Here is a 6,000-nt window from a genome sequence, read left to right as displayed (position 1 = left end):
CTGCGTCTCACAAACAGAGGGGGGTTGGAAACAAAAATCGAAAATTTGGACTCGTCAGACCAAAGGACAGATTTCCACTGGGCTAATGTCCATTGCCCATGTTTCTTTCCCCAAACAAGTCTCTTATTATTATTGGCGTCCTTTCGTAATTGTTCCTTTGCAGCAATTCAACCATGTAGGCCTGATTCACACAGTCTCCTCTGAACAGTTGATGTTGAGATGTGTCTTGTAGTTGAACTCTGTAAAGCATTTATTTGGGCTGCAATTACTGAGGCTACTAACTATAATGAACTTATCCTCTGCAACAGAGGTAACTCTGGGTCTTCCTTTCCTGTGGCGGTCCTCATGAGAGTAGGTTTCATCATAGCGCTTGATGGTTTTTGAGACTGCACTTGAAGAAACTTTCAAAGTTCTTGACATTTTCCAGATTGACAGACCTTCATGTCTTAACCTCTCTAGGGTATGTGAGACGGTAGCGTCCCACCTCTTCAACAGCCAGTGAAACTCCAGGGCGCCAAATTCAAATACAGAAATACTCATTATAACAACAAAACATATTTTACATAGGTTTAAAGATGAACTTCTTGTGAATCCAACCACGGTGTCAGATTTAAAAAATGCTTTGCGGCGAAAGCATACCTTACGATTATTTGAGAACATAGCCCAGCAGACAAATCATTACAAACAGTAACCAGCCAAGTAGAAGAGTTACAGAAAGAGATAAAATTAATCCCTTACCTTTGATGATCTTCATATGGTTGCACTCAGCAGACATTCATTTACTCAATAAATGTTCCTTTTGTTCGATAAAGTCTCTTTATATCCAAAAACCTCCGTTTTGTTCGCACGTTTTCTTCAGTAAATCACAGTCTCAAACGCAGTCAAAACAGGCAGACAAAAAAATTCCAAATTGTATCCGTAAAGTTCACAGAAACACGTCAAACGATGTTTATATTCAACCCTCAGGTTGTTTTTAGCCTAAATAATCGATAATATTTAAACCGGACAATAACGTCGTCAATATAAAAGGTATAAACAAGAAAGGCACTCTCTCGGTCGTGCGCATGAAAAAGCTCTGTGACACTTTAGGGTCCAGTCATTCCGACTGCTCTTATTCCCAAATTTTTCAGAATACAAGCCTGAAACAATTTCTAAAGACTGTTGACATCTAGTGGAAGGCATAGGAACTGCAATTTGAGTCCTAAGTCAATGGACACTGTAATGGCATTGAATAGAAAACTACTTCCTGAATGGATTTTTCTCAGGTTTTCGCCTTTCAAAAAAGTTCTGTTATACTCACAGACACTATTTCAACAGTTTTGGAAACTTTACAGTGTTTTCTATCCAAATCTACCAGTTATATTCATATCATATCTTCTGGGCCCGAGTAGCAGGCAGTTTTATATGGGCATGCTTTTCATCCGAAATTCCGAATGCTGCCCCCTACCCTAGAGAAGTTAAAGTAATGATGGACTGTCGTTTCTATCTGCTTATTTGAGCTGTTCTTGCCATAGTATGGACTAGGTCTTAAACCACCCCTACCTTGTCACAACACAACTGATTGGCTCAAACACATTACGAAGGAAAGAAATTCAACAAATGAACTTTTAAGGCACACCTGTTAATTGAAATGCATTCCAGGCGACTACCTCATGAAGCTGGTTGAGAGAAAGCCAAGAGTGTGCAAAGCTGTCATCAAGGCAAAGGGTGGATACTTTGAAGAATCTCTAATATAAAATATATTTTGATACAGTGAGGTTTGCCCACTGACAAAGAAATGATCAGCCTATAATTTTAATGGTAGGTTTATTTGAACAGTGAGAGACAGAATAACTCCGGACTGTGGCCCGTCGTTGGAGGTTCCGGACTGTGGCCTGTTGTTGGAGGTTCCGGTCTGTGAACTGTCGCCGGACGCTCTGGACTGGGTACTGTCGCCGGACGCTCTGGACTGGGTACTGTCGCCGGACGCTCTGTACTGCCGAGGCGCACTGTACCTCCCATCACCCCGAGAATACCATCCCCTCAGTGAAGCATGGTGGTGGCAGCATCATGCTGTGGGGATGTTTTTCATCGGCAGGGACTGGGAAACTGGTCAGAATTGAAGGAATGATGGACGGCGCTAAATATAGGGAAATTCTTGAGGGAAACCTGTTTCAGTCTTCCAGAGATTTGAGACTGGGACGGATGTTCACCTTCCAGCAGGATAATGACCCTAAGCATACTGCAAAAGCAACACTCGAGTGGTTTAAGGGGGAACATTTACATTTCTTGGAATGGCCTAGTCAAAGCCCAGACCTCAATCCAATTGAGAATATGTGGTATGACTTGCTGTACACCAACGGAACCAATCCAACTTGAAGGAGCTGAATAGTTATGCACTCTCAAGTTCTGTTGTTTTGTCTTATTTTTTTGTTGTTTCACAATAAAAAATATTTTGCATCTTAACTTTTCTCAATATCAGCTGTTTTCACTTTGTAAAAATTCGTTCCCAAATTAAACTGCCTCGTACTCAATTCTTGCTCGTACAATATGCATATTATTATTACTATTGGATAGAAAACACTCTCTAGTTTCTAAAACCGTTTGAATTATATCTGTGAGTAAAACAGAACTCATTTTGCAGCAAACTTCCTGTCAGGAGCTGAGAAATCTGAAATCGGGGGCTCTGTTCCAGGGTCAGTTTATTAATTTGCATGGAATCTATGGGTCTACATGCACTGCATACGCCTTCCCCTAGATGTCAGTAAGCAGTGAGAGTTGGAATGGGGTGTCTAGCTAGATCTGAGGCGGAACAAGACATGTTGGAACGGAAGGACTGGTCTTTTCATCGTCTGGCCTGACGCAAGATGGACGTCTTGCATTGCGCTCTGAAAAGCTTTCGTTTTATAAGTTAGATATCTCCGGCTCTGATTTAATTTGATATATGTGTTAAAAATATCATAATGTAGTTATTTTAAACCGAGTTATATCAGTTTATATCAGTATATTGCGATTTTAGGTATTTTCTTTGTGCTGCGTTCTGGGGATTTGGACACGTCTGTGCCACATGGCTAACGTTTGCTGCTAATTCCACAGTTGAAGACGACATTCTACAACCGAGCAACGATCATTCTGGACAAAGGACAACTTGTACAAGATTCTGATGGAAGCTCATCAAATAGTAAGAACTATTTATGATGTTAATTCGTTTTTCTGTCAAATGTTAAACTATTATTCCGCCATTAATTTCGGCGCGGTCTCGCTTTAACGTACGCTGTATGTCGTAGTAACGTTAATTTAAAAAATCTAACACAGCGGTTGCATTAAGAACTAATGTATCTTTAATTTGCTGTCCAACCTGTATTTTTTAGTCAAGTTTATGATTAGTTATTGATTAGATTAGGTGCCTCTCCCAAGATTTCTCCCGACATTTTGTTTGCAGTTTGGCTAGTATTCACGTTGTTCAACCACGAATTGTACCGCTAAATATGCACATTTTCGAACAAACCATATATGTATTGTGTAATATGATGTTATAGGACTGTCATCTGATGGAGTTTGAGAAGGTTAGTGAAAAAATTAATATCTTTTGCTGGATTATTCGCTATCGCCAACGTTATGTTGAATGAATGGGGCTGTGTGGTAGGCTATTGTAGTAAGCTAATATAATGCTATATTGTGTTTTCGCTGTAAAACACTTAAAAAATCTGAAATATTAGCTGGATTCACAAGATGTTTGTCTTTCATTTGCTGTACACTGTGTATTTTTCATAAATGTTTTATGATGAGTATTTAGGTAATTCACGTTGCTCTCTGTAGTTATTCTAGTTGCTTTGGTGAGAGTTGTGATGGTGGCTGCAATGTAAAACTATGATTTATACCTGAAATATGCACATTTTTCTAACAAAACATATGCTATACAATAAACCTGTTATAAGACTGTCATCTGATGAAGTTGTTTCTTGGTTAGTGACTATTTATATCTTTATTTGGTCGAATTTGTGATAGCTACCTATGCAGTAAAAAAATGGTGGGAAAAATAAGTTGGGTCTTTTGCTATCGTGGTTAGCTAATAGAAATACATAGTGTCTTCCCTGTAAAACATTTTAAAAATCAGAAATGATGGCTGGATTCACAAGATGTGTATCTTTCATCTGGTGTCTTGGACTTGTGATTTCATGATATTTAGATGCTAGTATTTACTTGTGGATCCGGGATGAGTACCAAGTAGAAGTTAAAAGTGGTAGGCATGTTGTGTAAATCAAATATACAACCCCCCCCAAGAAATCTACTTTAATTCCAGGTTGTAAGGCAACAAAATAGAAAAAATGCCAAGGGGGGTGAATACTTTCGCAATCCACTGTAGAGCCGAATATATCGATAAAAGTCTCCTTGTCCGAGAGAGATTAACACAGTTATCAAAATATAACGCCAAGGAAAGCCTACACGAAACACACACCTTGTATGAAGTGGTTTTAATATCCCCTTTGAGAAAAATGTATGAAAAATAATTGGGACCATTTACATGTTTGACTGCTAGGTTTTATGGGTATTATGATGCATCCACTGTGGGGTTCTATGGTAAATTAAATTACAAGTCAATTTATGCTTGTTCCGAAAATGTGGTCGGAGACTTCGTATGAAAGCCCTGATGTCTGCGGAGGCTTTTTCGCAGTAAATTCTGTATGGCCACTTCAGACATTGGATTGATCATGCAGAGCATTTTATCTGGAGATGACATCCTGGTCTTTGTAACCACCGAACTGCAGTACCACATTACGCCAGAAGAGATCACTCATAACACATGAGTAACATGAAAAACAAATCATTTTGGAGAATGTCACAACTTACAGGGACATTTATAACCCTGTTACACCTGGACCACTAACACTCCCTCGAGGCTTCTCATAATACCTGAGAAGCCTGGAAGAAATATGATTACTTTTATTTACATAGGACATGCATGTAGGTTGATTGGCAGAACATTCAGCACTGTACAATAATACACCCACTGGAACTCAAGGTAGGAACATAGGATGACTGAAAACGGAGTTTGTATGTTTATTTGATTGGAAACAGAGAGACAGGAGAGGCAAGAAGAGTGTCCTGAAAGACCCTTGGTCAGATTTCACTTCATGCTCTAAGACTCGCAGTGGTACATAGCGTTCTGGAGGAAGCAGCTTAGACCGTTAGAGCGGCTAGACCACCCCAGGCCACTGGTGGCTTTACTATCAACTGCATTTAATTCAATTTATATATCAATAATATCAATGACTGATAAAGGTCAGAAAACAAATGAGAAACTTTTATAGTATCACTTTTTATTAAAAATGTACCACAGAACATAGTAAAACAATTTGTATAAAAGTTACAAAAAATACAAAAGATTGTTACTGGTTAAAGATGCACCCTTGGGATATGCATGCGTAACTTAATGTAAAGTAAGGCATCAGATTCTGCACTGTAAAAAGTAATTAGTTCTGCTAACAATTATTTTATGTGGAAACCAGTTGCCTAGAACCATTTGAGTAACCTAACTCAGAGTATTTCAGTGTTCAATACTTAAAGTAATAAAGTGACATCACCACCCATCTGGTCTTCTTAAGTTGTAAATACTTAACTGTTTAATGTTTTATGATCTTTTTGAAACTAAATTGCATGATGTATTCTGATCTATAACGATTGAAGTTACTTGAACATGGATATTTGTTGTCGTGAATGTACACACTTACAGTCTCTCTCATAGCAGATTTCGAAAAGGAGTTTGATAAAGTACAATTAGAATTTATATATAAATGCAAGGATGACTTAAATTTCGGTGAATCTCTTGTACAATGGGTTAAAGTTATGTACAGCAACCCCAGGTGTAAAATAGTAAATAATGGTTACTTAGAAACTATTGAGCTTTTAAGAGGAGTAAAAGGCTGTCCATTGTCTCCCTATATATTTATTATGGCCATCGAAATGCTAGCTATTAAAATTTGATCCAACAAGAACATCAAGGGGTTAGAAATCCAGGGG

This window comes from Salvelinus namaycush, chromosome 12 (genome assembly GCF_016432855.1).
Source record: "Salvelinus namaycush isolate Seneca chromosome 12, SaNama_1.0, whole genome shotgun sequence".
Classification (NCBI taxonomy): Eukaryota; Metazoa; Chordata; class Actinopteri; order Salmoniformes; family Salmonidae; genus Salvelinus; species Salvelinus namaycush.
The sequence above is the reverse complement of the archived record's forward strand: the minus strand, read 5'-3'. Positions refer to the sequence as shown.